Source organism: Haliotis asinina, chromosome 3 (genome assembly GCF_037392515.1).
Source record: "Haliotis asinina isolate JCU_RB_2024 chromosome 3, JCU_Hal_asi_v2, whole genome shotgun sequence".
NCBI lineage: Eukaryota > Metazoa > Mollusca > Gastropoda > Lepetellida > Haliotidae > Haliotis > Haliotis asinina.
In genome coordinates, this window is record NC_090282.1 from 76,984,064 (window position 1) to 76,997,616 (window position 13,553).

The 13,553-nt window shown below is 39.2% G+C and overlaps 1 pseudogene; it reads left to right on the forward strand.

Moving 5' to 3' along the window:
* LOC137279047 (scavenger receptor class F member 2-like) lies at positions 1 to 10,987 on the forward strand (annotated as a pseudogene).
* Positions 10,988 to 13,553: the final 2,566 nt, after the last annotated feature.

Here is a 13,553-nt window from a genome sequence, read left to right on the forward strand (position 1 = left end):
ATGGTATTTTTCATGTTGGAAACAGAGTTATTCATAGGTTTTGTAAATGTCTCACCAGAGAATTCAGTGTACTATGCAAACAAAGGAAAGGATAGCCTGGATTACCTAGAGGATGCTTTATGTGAGATCAACAACAAATATGATGCTGATGCTATTCTGACAGAAGACTTTAACAGCAGCACAGCAGAGGACAGTGATTTTACTGAAGAAGATAGTGTAGACTTACTTTCCTGGAGACTGTTGATAAGTGTATGATAATAATGAGCTCTCTGTGTGTCGCTCCAATAAAGACAAAAATGTAAATAACTTTGGATCTAGACTGTTACAGATATGCAAGGTATACTAGGCATATAAGGAAACTGTGCATACACAAATTTATAATCTAAATGTATCACACCTGTGTAGACACATAAGGATTAAAACTCAGTGATAAGTGACATGTATCCAACATGCATGCACGTGCCACGTTCAGTGACGTCAGTGGTTTCGTCCTTGAGACGTGCAATACGTTCTTGCACGTGCATTCCGGGAAAGAGAGAGAGAGGAAATGAATGCCATACAATACTGTCACTTTGGGAAGCTCAACCCCTGCCCTTGCGATCGTTCGAAAAATTAAACGGCTTTTGAAACGCATAGCATGCCAAGGCTAACGTCTGCACAACGCCATTAGGCCATTGGGATGGTCCGTGTGGGAATGTCTCAACGACAAGTGGCTGGACACCGGAACACCATTTCTGCACAGGTGAGACGCTACCAGAACACAAACGTCATCGATCGGCCACGTTCTGGACGTCCACGTGTAACAACGCCAAAACTGGACAGATGGATAAGGGTGACCCATCTTCACCACAGGTTTCAGACTGCAGTGATGACTGCCCGGACCATCCCAGGCCTTCGCCGTATTGACCCCAACACAGTTCTACAGCGTTTACGTGCGAACTCGGATCTGTTCCACCCTGTTAGGAAATTTGAAATTATGAACATTGATATGTCTGATCATTTCCCCCTATTGTGTCAACTGGGTGTAACAATCAACAGAGGGACAAAAAGTGAATATGTGAATGAGACATTTTAATAAGATTTGTGGGGAAACCGATGAACATTCCAAATCTGAGATAGATGCTACCTACGATCCAATCACAGAAAATGTTGATTTGGCTGTGACTTATTCGTGAGAGCAGCGATACCTATGCGTAGACGATACGGGTTACGTGATCATCAGCGCGGGACACAGCCAACCAATGCTGTCTTGCACGAAGTGATCTTAGCGCTACAATGATTGTGACTCCCTTTCTACAACACAGGCTTAAGATAGTCGTGGTGCTTTGCTTTGTGCGAGAGGGCCCTGGTGGGACAGCGCGTATGAGACAGGAAAACGGGAGAAGTTCTGATGAATTCAGACAACCGAATACATCAATCAGTCCACAGGCATATGATCGTCACAGGTCCAACTGTAAGAAAGTCTGCAATTATAAGAAAAGACTGTTCAAGAATGATATAAAAATCAAATTTGACAGTTTCAAGAGACTGACACAGAAGAACTTTGGAATGAAATAAAGAAATTGAAACGAGCGAAAGAGAGAAACAACATCAAACCAGCCGAATGGTTCGACTACTTTTAACAGAGAGTATATGAACACCATCACTAACAGCTGAAATTACAGGCATTCTCACAAAACAAGGCACAGAGGAGACTGTGAATCTGGTATACCCGATCAACACCCCGATCAACACATGAACAAGTACAACACACAATAATGACGCTGAAACATACGAAGCTTCAGGTTCAGATGAAATACCAGCACAACTATTTCAACACCAACTTGATATCATAGTTCCTTTGTGTGTTAAACTTTCAACCAAATCATGACGTCAGGAGTATACCCCGTGGCATGGTGACGATCAGATATATTTCCGCTTCATAAGAGGGTTCGAAAAATGACATCAATAATTACAGAGAAATATCCTTACTCCCAGTACTTGGTAAAGTTTTGACGAAACCTCTAAACGAGAAACTTCAAATGTGAGGGCACTTCTAAACAATACAACTCATGAGAACCAAATCGGATTTAGACAAACTCGGTCAACTGTAGACAGTATGTCCACTTTACAAGGAATGGTGTGTAAATATTTATCGAAATGTTCTCGGAAAGATTTGTGATTTTTCATGGGAACTTACTTTCTGTAGTGAGAGATATGTACTCTAAACTCAATGGGTAATGCGTCTCAATCTTTCCGAATCATCGTCTTCAGAAATGAAGGAAGATTCAGAAATTCCGAAAGATGGTTCTATGAGGAGTCAGATATTGAAGTTGTTTCATGTTATAATTACTTCGGACGGTCACTTACCCCAAAACTTCTTTACTTTGAAGAAGAAGAAGAAGAAGAAGAAGAAGAAGAAGAAGTTTATTCTCATAAATCACACAAAGTGACACAGAGAACATACAGATGATTTACAATATGTACAGTATGGTTTGTACAAGTCAACAATAAAAAAAAAATTAGAATTTTGCACATGGCAGTCTCATTTGTACAGACATAAACCTTCCTTGATATATTTAGCTAATTTCAAAGTGAGTGGTTTATAATGTGATTTCATTATTGAGATGAATTTATCTAATGAAGGATTATTACAAAAGTACCTAGGCAGATATTTATTTCTTAGCGTTGCTAGACCTGAGCATATTAGAAGGAAGTGGTATTCGTCGCCCACTGCATCATTACATAGTGTGCATTTCCTATCAGAAACAGCGATACTAGTCCATCTTCCAGTTTCTATAGGTAATCTGTGGTTAGCTGTTCTAAAGCGTGTATACCATATTCTAAGATTTGGAGGCAGTTCCAGAAGATTGGAATTTAGATCAGGTACTTCTTTATAAAGAATGTAATATTTGCCTTTTGAGGAAGCATTTGCTGTTGCATTCCATGACTGATAAAACAGATCAATGAGAACCCGTTTAACATTAGTTTTTAAAACATTTGGAGAAACAATAGACTGTGACATCCATACATGGTAAAAGCCAGTATCCCATAAGATATTTTCTATTGCCGAAAGTAAGTTAAACGTATAATTAGGACAGGCTGACTTCAGGGTATACATGAGAGAGTATATTTTGGATGACAGTTTGTGTGGGAGTACTAGCATTTTACACCAGTGAGAAAGCATTCGGATTTTTATAGATACATATATACTAGCACAGCAAGCCGAAAAGGTCTGCATTCTAATCGACAGAGTAGAGTACCTTTCAGGTGGCCTACTCATAACCACTGCAATCAAGATGTTTGACACCATGGTATTACCGATACTAACTTATGGAACAGAAATCTGAGGATACAAACCATGCCGATGGACTGGAAAAGTACAGACCAACTTCCTGAAACGTATTTGGGCCTGTCTTAAGCTATCAGTACATGCCACAGCCATTTTGGGAGAACCTGGACGTCATCGGATTTACATTCAGCTCATCTTTAGATGTATTAAATACGGGACTACACACCCAGCTTTGCCCAGTCCATAGAGCATAGAGTCTTATGCTCTTTGGACTGGGCAACGCTGGACGTAAATCATGGACAATTTATATCAAAAACATTCTCTTTCAATACGGTTTGTTTATATACATGGGTAATTCAGGGGGACACGGGATTATTTCTATTAGATTTCAAACAGCGCATTCGGGATTGTGGATATCAACAACGGTATAATGAAAGATAAATTAAGAACATATTCTATTTTCAAAACAACTCTAACCATGGAAACCTGTATAAACGATAAATCGGTCTTACACGGGATTATTTCTATTAGATTTCAAACAGCGCATTCGGGATTGTGGATATCAACAACGGTATAATGAAAGATAAATTAAGAACATATTCTTATTTCAAAACAACTCTAACCATGGAAACCTGTATAAACGATAAATCGGTCTTACAATCTGCCATCAGATTTCTCTGTAGTTGCGAACAGAAACAGAATTACAATGAAGACGAAGATGAAAGAACGTGTTTCTACTGTGCAAAATCAGAATTAACCCATGTAGAAAATGAGAATCCCTTGTGATGATCTGTAATGGATTAAATACGTAGATTTTTATTATGAAAATCAAACATGTTATAAATTTGTAAATCTTATGTTAAGACAATATAAGTCTACCGTATGTCCATTATCAAAGTTTATATTTTTGTAGCTGAGGCGCAGAATATCACTTCAGTATGTGTGATACATATCATGTTAGTCCTGCATTCATTACACGTTCTGTAATTTGTATGTTTATTGGGCCTGTGGCCTTTGAAACGTTATATGACATGTATAAACATGGATACACGTGTAGATAGATAGATAGATAGATAGATAGATAGATAGATAGACAGACAGACAGACAGATAGATAGATAGATAGATAGATAGATAGATAGACAGACAGACAGACAGACAGACAGACAGACAGATAGATAGATAGATAGATAGATAGATAGATAGATAGCAACATATTACGTCCGTTATGTTGAATACAGTCGATACAGTAGTGTCCGTTTCAGTGTCCCGATTTGTACTTGTTCTATAACCACACAGTCGAGATAGTTCGAATTGGATGCTAGCTCACTATTTACATACTAATACACTGTAATTTAAAGCAAAAGGCGCTGTAATTAAAGACGATGTCCAATTCACAGACATTTAAAGCAGATGTTAAGGAAATAGAGAATATGACTGAAAAACGAACCCAGTACATGTCCTTCTGCACAACTGCTAACACGTGAACAATGAAGGTAACTGGAGCTCAGGAAGAAAACTGACATGTGTCTAGATTTTACAATATCACCGTGCTTCAGCATTCACGTGAAATGAAGGCTTATAGAGTTGCAAGTTCGTCGCATGTGTGCAGTGAACATCATGATGGTTTTTGTTACAGTCACTACGTTTGATAGAAGGGACCACAGATCTGAGATGTATCATCTGCCTGTACACACTTGGATTGCAGTATAAGTAAATTGTACATAGCGCACAATCTTGGGTTAATCTGTGGGTCTATAACTGAAATGGCCTGGGACTAATCATCATCAATGGAAGATACTAACACATAGTTTTGCAACCGAAACTAGAAATACTGCGGCTTGTTCGTCAGTTATATTTAGATGTACAACTTGCAGATCTTGAGAACACTCCCGTCAGCTTTCAAAATGTCCACTCTTCGTTTGGAGTATATAGCTGTGTCTGCAGTCGATAAAACCAGCATGTCAAATCTCGCCCTCATTGTTACAAATTTTGCTTGCCGCGGCGACAGTTACAGTGTCTTCGCCCAACATTTCGAAAATGTGTTCACTAAAATAAGCGTTACTCCTTGAAAATAGTAAGGAATAACTGATTAATGGAGACTGTACCATGGGAGAAAACGGTACAGCATTCAAAACGAAGATGTCATTATATTTGACCGGAGAATCATCACTGAGATCAGCTGAAAGGCGCTGCCTTTGTAGAAACCCATACCATGGAGTGATCAAATGGGCGTGTTTCATGCTGACCTTCTCATGGCAATGGTTCTGTAAAACGTCTGTGTGCATTTGAAGGTGGATGAGTAACTGCGCAGGAAATTCAAGCATTTGGAACTCTGTTTACCATCGACTGTGACAGTTCAGTTTTGGTATATGTTTTACACATTACCATTATGTTATTAATTCTTCAGTTCCTTTTCCAGCGAACCACCTAATTCATTGAAAAAGTTGGGAAACGTTGTCCCAATTATCAAAGAGAGACCCTGCATAGTCCACCATGTTTTTTTTCCAAAGTTCAAAGAGAGTACATGAATTCAGTATGGGGTAGTTGCCTACGAGGCAATAACAATAGTCGAACATATGAAAGTGGAACTCGCCAACGAACATTTCTTTAAAATGCGTCCGTGTTAATACATGACAGTGAATACATTTCTATATCCATTCATTCTATTTATGATTGAGGTGACAAATGCGTTTATGGGTAACTGTATAGACAATTCGTGAAATTAAAATTCTGTCTGCGGTTGTATGTAACTCTTCGTTTTTGCTACAGCTGATATTTATAATATTATAATATTTTATTGTTCCCGTCATGTTGACCATTTAAAAAATTAACAAAGCTTTAAGGTAACAAACGCGTCACTGTAATCTAGAGGAGATAATGAGGTGAAGCCATGCTAAGGTTATGAGAATGAAATTATTAATCATTTTCAACCTATACATTGTGGATAAAATGTAGAAATACGCTAATTTCATCCAGATCGTCTCCCCGTCTCCATCGAGGATGGAATATCATGCAATGGCCTCATAGGGACCGATGAAACCATAGTTATCCGCACTGTGGCCAAAATACACGTGATTGTCGTTATATTTGTAGTTTACTGTAAGTTAAAAACACGGAACATGTATATATATGTACATACATAAACTGTTTCACCTTAACGGTCAGGATATGTCAAAGGATTGCCAGTTGTACAATGTGCACACCTGCATTAATGTTTGGCCATATCGTACTTGGTTCACACCTGCTTTTGCTATGAATATAACGTGAATGAGGGTTCGAATTTGCAAACCGATCCAATTATGATCTTTTTCATAGCGGAACGACGTATAACTTCTATTGTTGGTTTCTATATCTATAGATTGTCCAGTAGGTATGTACAGGACTGGAGATTCTTGCACACAGTGTCACAGACAAGCTCAGGATGACCATGATGAATGTACCAGACCGTGTCCGGTAACGGGAAGATGGGGAGAAGCCTGTAACAAACATTGTGGAGCTGGGTGCCGGAGTCTGGTGTGTTACCAGTGGTCAGGGGAATGTGTTGATGGCTGCACTGAGGGGAGATATGGACAACAATGTGAATTCAACTGTGACCACTGTGAGGTTTGTGGGTACGGCGTCTCGAACTGTGCCCGTCGAGATGGTTCTTGTATCCGTGGGTGTTCAGGAAACTTATACGGAGCGAAATGTGACAAACAATACAATAGTAAATGTCTAAACACATTATGCAACAGCACAACAGGTGTACACATGGGTGCATAGAGGGGATGTATGGATGGCATTGCAACTCAGCCTGCAGTGACACATGTCTCCACGGTACATACCACCAGAATGGTTTATGCATGGCGTGTATGGATATTATGGTGAACGATGTAGGAAGAAGTGTTCCAGGAACTGTGGCAGTGAAATATCTAGGAGAGATGGGAGATGTAGCCCGTGTAAACCTGGCTTCTTCAAACCACAGTGCCAGGAGAAATGCAGCGACAATTGTCTGAATGAAACCTGCAGTCAGAACAACGGGAAATGTGACTATGGGTGTGTTTTGGGCTGGCATGGAGACACATGTTCTGTTAAATGTCCTGAGAACTGTGCCACCGACAAGTGTATCAGAGACAATGGTTCGTGTCCAGAAGGATGTGTAGCTGGTAGATACGGTCAGCACTGTAGGCTCACATGCAGTAGCAGCTGTACAGATATGCAATGTGCCACTAACGACACAGGTGGAAGTAAACCTGTCTGTACTCTGGGATGTCGAGATGGACTGTGGGGAGACTACTGTGACATGGAGTGTCCCGGCCACTGTTCAGTTTGCAACAGAAACACTGGGTCCTGCCAGGGATGTGAGTATCGCAAGTACGAGATTACTGTGTAACGTGCGTTACGTGTCCTTTGATGTTAAGATGGTCACTGTGCTCAGGTTTGTATTGTGGGTCCATTTGAAGGTAATTGTTTGTTATATTAGTCATTAGTCATGAACCAGCTATTCGTACTGTAGTTGGGAAATCAGAGGAGGCCGCTTACAATCGCTGTCCTATTCAGTAGCTTTTTTAAGTGAATAGAACACAGTTAAACACATTGCCTTGTTTCAAGTGTAGATAGAGGGTATGCTTGGCCAAATTAATATTGTATATATTCAAGTCCAGGGGGAAAACCGAAAGAATTTCATAAAGGGTTACTTCCAATAATGAAAACAAATCGTCAAATAGAAAATGTCAAGTGATTTCTAAACTTTTTCACATTCATTATCACATAAAGAGGAGCCACCCCCTCTCAAGGAAAATATCTAATGAAGCACATTTGTTTCGGGGAATGGTAGGAAGAGTAGCGCGGTTTTTCTTCAGTCTGACAAAAAATCAATCCGTATAGAGCTATCTTTATGTCTTTGCGTTTATATCAAAACCCGGCAGATACTACCCATCCGCACGTACCTACGCACTTGAGTATATGCGAACACGACTAACATGCGTACATGTGTACACACGCTTGCACACACACACACACACACACACACACACACACACACACACACACACATACATACATACATACATACATACATACATACATACATACACACACACACATATGGCGGGTACTGTGCATAACGATGCTACTGTTGTCATGGTTTCAGTGTCCCACGACTCCTACGTCCAGTCCCTTCACAGACTTGTCGTCATCTTGTCATCATGTCTCGGCGTTCTCATCCTTGTCATTGTGATCATAATCGTCAGGTGAAATGTTCTCAAACTCATTTTGATAGAGGCGAAAGAAATTACGCCAGATAAAACCAGCAAAACAGACAATATCGTGAACCTGAAATGAATAATTTGTAATGCAGTTTCTATGACAGTACTGTGAGTAACTGGCATTATTATATCTCCCAATCTTATAACATTAACAGAAATTCCTTCTTGGTATGTGTGTATCTGAAACCCTCAACATTTATGAACACTTTTGAAAACTTGTTTATATCAGGAGGAGAGAGTGTGAGTGACTTTCGCACTCAACAATATTCCAACCATATGGTTGCGGTCTGTAAATAATCAAGTCTGGATCCGACAATCCAGTGACCAACATCATGAGCATCGATCTGCTCAATTTCAGGAGAAGAGAGTGTGCGAGGTGTCCGGACTTCCATAGAAGTATACCACCAATCAACCCTGACAACAGGCCAGATGAATTTAGTGGATCACGCAGGGCAGAGGAAATCTCACTCCATGAGTTTAATGGATCACGCGACAGTGAAGGGTCTCAGTATGATGTGATCCCGGATGTGAATAACGAGAGAGGCTACGAACAGCTGCAACCGCCCCAATCAGACGCTGGCTACATGCCGTTATTATATATGTTAACTCGCGAGTTTGGGGAATCAGCTCGCTTGGCAGCTAGGAGGTGTAACTATACCAACCCACATACAACACGAGAACCTGAGTAAATAAACAAGGAGTTTATTGCGCCACAGTCACAGGATGATTTTTACATGATTAGGTACAAATAATTATTGGATCATATTGAAACGGTAATCAGGTGTCAAAATACATTATCATTATAGGCCGATATACAAAGTACATAATCATCATACGTCGATGTACACGACACATACTACATAAATCGAGATACATTTCTAACACATAACATCAACACAATTTCGTTCATACATCTTATAATACTAGCATATCCAAAACAACATTACGCAGTACATAATGAAATACACAGTGTCGAACACACTCTATACATTATACCAGGATCATTCAACACGGGAAAGTATTTACTCATAATACAATAATTTAAACAATACACGACACGCTCCACGACAGCCACGGAACCACTATTATCAAACAGACAAAACATGAACAGCAATACAGGGAGCGAGTTGGGTTTTACACAACAATATTTCAGCAATAGCTTGGGACACCAGCAATGGGCTTAACACATTGTGCCCACGTGGGGAATCGAACCCGGGCCTTCAGCGTGACGAGCAAACACTCTAACCACTAGGGTACCTAGCTGCTCCTGAACAGAGCAATAGAGAGTAATAGTCTAAAATATATTAACGACCACGTTCCACCTAAACATAACGACCTTGCCAAGGATCTTAACGTGTGGTCACGATAGCAAAAATGTATTGCAGAAAACATTGAACAGTAATGGTAACGATTTGCCAAGGTAGAGGAAAGTAAAGGGTCTTACCTGAGTAAATAAACAAGGGGTTTATTACGCTACAGTCACAGGATGATTTGTGACTGTGGTCGTCCCTGTTTTATACCTTTTCCAAGTTGTCATAGCTAATCGGGTTTACTGATAATATTGCTGATAAGTTGTTGTATCTAAATCCTATTGCCTAATTCGAGTACCGATAACGTACCTACTGCGAAGTTAAGTTACTCTATCTGTCAGAATTACATAAAGATTTCCATAACGTATTTGACCACAACGGCGTTGACAAGCGAAAGACATGATGCATCTGCTGACACATACAAGATATTGGTCTTGGACATTCGATATCAGTGTGACCACGAGTGAAGTACACGATAAATTGGATTAGCCTATCTCTATCTGTTGACACTTACAAGATACTGGTCTTGGACCTTCGTTATCAGTGTGACCCTTGGCAGACTGAAGATGTGGCACGTGTAGCATTTCGATATTTCAATAAAATATTCTGTCATAGAATCTTTATAAAATATTGTGCATTTCCACCATGTTAATATATACTTGGCAGTGACATAAACTTGAGTGTCAGTTATATATTATCCATTTATTACTGCAATTTGACGATGTCATTAGTGTCTTGTTACCTGGGATAACATCTCTATCAATATTTCGTTCATGTATATAATGCATACGGTCTTTGAATGCTTCCCCTTATAGATATAGGGTTTTCCAAATACACATTTCTTGAAGGAAATGAAGCATGGAAGAACGTATTATCTGATGTCTTAAATGCAACTATATTTGTTGTGTGTCATGTAGAGTCGTTTTTGAAGTTCCCATGTAAATGGCAGAAACTTTGCTCTGATCAAAGCAAAAACTTGTATCTCTAATTTTGAGTCGCTAATTATTTTGGTAAATAAATCCTATTAACGTCGTTAGAATGCTTTCCTTATTGATTCCTTCGCGGCGTGCTTAGAAATGAGTGAAAATCAAAATGTTACCAGACTGTTTCTCAAAAATATAATGAGATTGGTACCTGTTCTACTGCAGTAATGGGTAAAACGCTATGCCGCTGTGTGTAGCCAAATGGGATCCACTTACAAGTAAAAACAGTGCTTATATTGACTGGAAACGCATATGACTTCTTGACAGTAGTATCTTACAGGGGACACAAAGAAGAGTCACATGATAAGTTTGAAATCAGTCGAATTCATGACACATTACACAACTCATTACACATGGCCGTCCCCAACAGCAAACGTCAACCGCAGTAAATATGTACTATAACTTCATCGGAAAACAACATTCGATGTGGAGCAAGAGTCGTATGCTGATGAACTGCAGGAGGCTCGTGCATCAAATTGCTGCACATGAAATGTCGTGCACGACAGCTGCATTTGGTGTTTGTTGATTTGATTTGATTGTTAAGAATTTGTCAATTTTCACTGATTTTTTTCTTTCATAGAACTCATGACAATAATCTTTTCAGAGTTAGGAATTTGTTTTACAATACATCAGTTCATGTGTAAACAGTGCCTTTAAACAGTACTAGTAAAGCAAAACAGATATAAAACTGCTGACAGTGATAAGATATCTAACCTCTACAGTCTATGTTTAAACATGAAACAACTGACTGGAGCAGAGCGAGACCATCTTCCTGTACATCATTGTGGCAGCAGGGAAATGGAAATAGAAAACATATAGGCGATCACAATACATCACACAGTACACTGGTACAAGCGCTTCTATGCACACCATGAAGGTAAATACTATTTACTCTTCAGTACATTAAAACTGTAATTTTTTTCACGTTTCATTCATGTATGATAAATATAATAAATACATAAATGGTTATAAATACGTATGTGTACACTTACAAACAACGCCAGTTTGCTGACGTATCACAGACACCTTGTTTGAATGACTGCACTGATCTTACATCACACTCATGCTACATGTTGCAGGGATGATATACATCTAATAAACTTTATTGGATGTTAATAGTGAATAAGTGATGACTCACACAAACGTGCCAATGTCATGAAAGAGTTTTATAACGGCATCAATCAATGTTTAATATAGTCATTCTAAAATCCAATTAGAGCCATGGTGAGTTACATTGACAAAAGTATTTGGGGGACGAGCTAAGGTTATAAAACCTTATACGTTTTTAGTCTGTCAACCCAGCTTATGGAACACCCCTTTAGTCAAATATCTTCCAAATAACACCTAAAGACCATATGTCATTTACGTGTCTGTTAATGATCCCCTTTTTGTCGTAATATGAAAACTAGAAATAGCTTTAACTTTGTTGGTCACTTGGGAAAAAGTTACTTTAGTAACTACCACTACAATTTTTGTTTGTTTTGGTGTCAGTAGAGGGGGTATAGTCGCAGTAGGTCAGAACGCAGTTCATGTGCATGACACGGGGTTGTTACCCTTAGGATAATTTCCCTATGTTACGCAAAGATATCCTTTACAATCTATCACCAAGTTTACACAAAAATCCCTAAAACCAACATTTTCAGCATTATAAATGAATACTTTATCGTGTTAACTCCCTGATCAGGTAATTGTCAGTAGTCATTTAGGGACCGTCTCAAAATCAATGACTTCAGTAAAGTTGGACACTTTCAATTTGATATTAATCAGTCAAGAAAAGTGAAGAAAATTCTTGAAGATGAACACGACATCTGCATTTCCAGATAATATGTAAATGTAAATTATCAGTGAAATTCGGATGTAAACGTACATGCTGCATGGACGTGTCTGTCTGTGAAGTAGGTGATCTCGTGAGACGTAGGACCATTTATCTGAAAACAATATCCGAGAAACGTGACAACGGTTTTGAGGTAAACTAGACTATTTTGATAAAACATAGATTAATGCTATACCACACCCTTTCATATAGGTGGCAGCACTCTGACCCCAAAGAAAACAGAAAGATTCTTCCAGGAGAGGGTGGGAGACTCATCATTGTACATGCAGGGTCTCATCTGGGCTTCCTACCAGGATGTGACTTGATGATGGAACTTTACGTTTGCCGTCCTATCTCTATGACCTTAATCCAACTGACCTGGGGCAATTTAAAGGATTCTGTTGCACGAAAAATGTTTCTTTCCAACTCAAAGACTTGAAACAAATAGTTAGCGAAGGAATAGCAACAATATCAACAGAGTTGTGGCAACAGTGTGTCAGTCATGTGATCAAGGTAAAAGATTTATACTGGGCTAAAGATGGTCTACAAAGGAGACGTTCCTTTGATATAGACAAGTGAACCTGAAGCCCACGCTACTGTGACCCCAGGTTAGGCATTCACTTGAGCTCTGACCAGACTCGTAAGCTGTTACGTTTACTGCCAAACCCCGTCTCTTGACACCAAAACCAACAGGAATTTTAATGATAGTGACTTAAATAACTTTTCCCCCAAGGGACCAGTTAACTTAAAACTATTTTTTTTCTTCTCAAAGGGGAGCATTACTATATACCTTACTGGCATGTGGTCAGTTGGTGTTATTTGGAAGACATTAGATAAAAAGGGGTGTGCCCAAAGTTGGGATGGCAGACTATAAGTGAAACTTCCTGTGATTCATTTTCGATAGCAGTAGAAGTAGGAAATAGAAAGA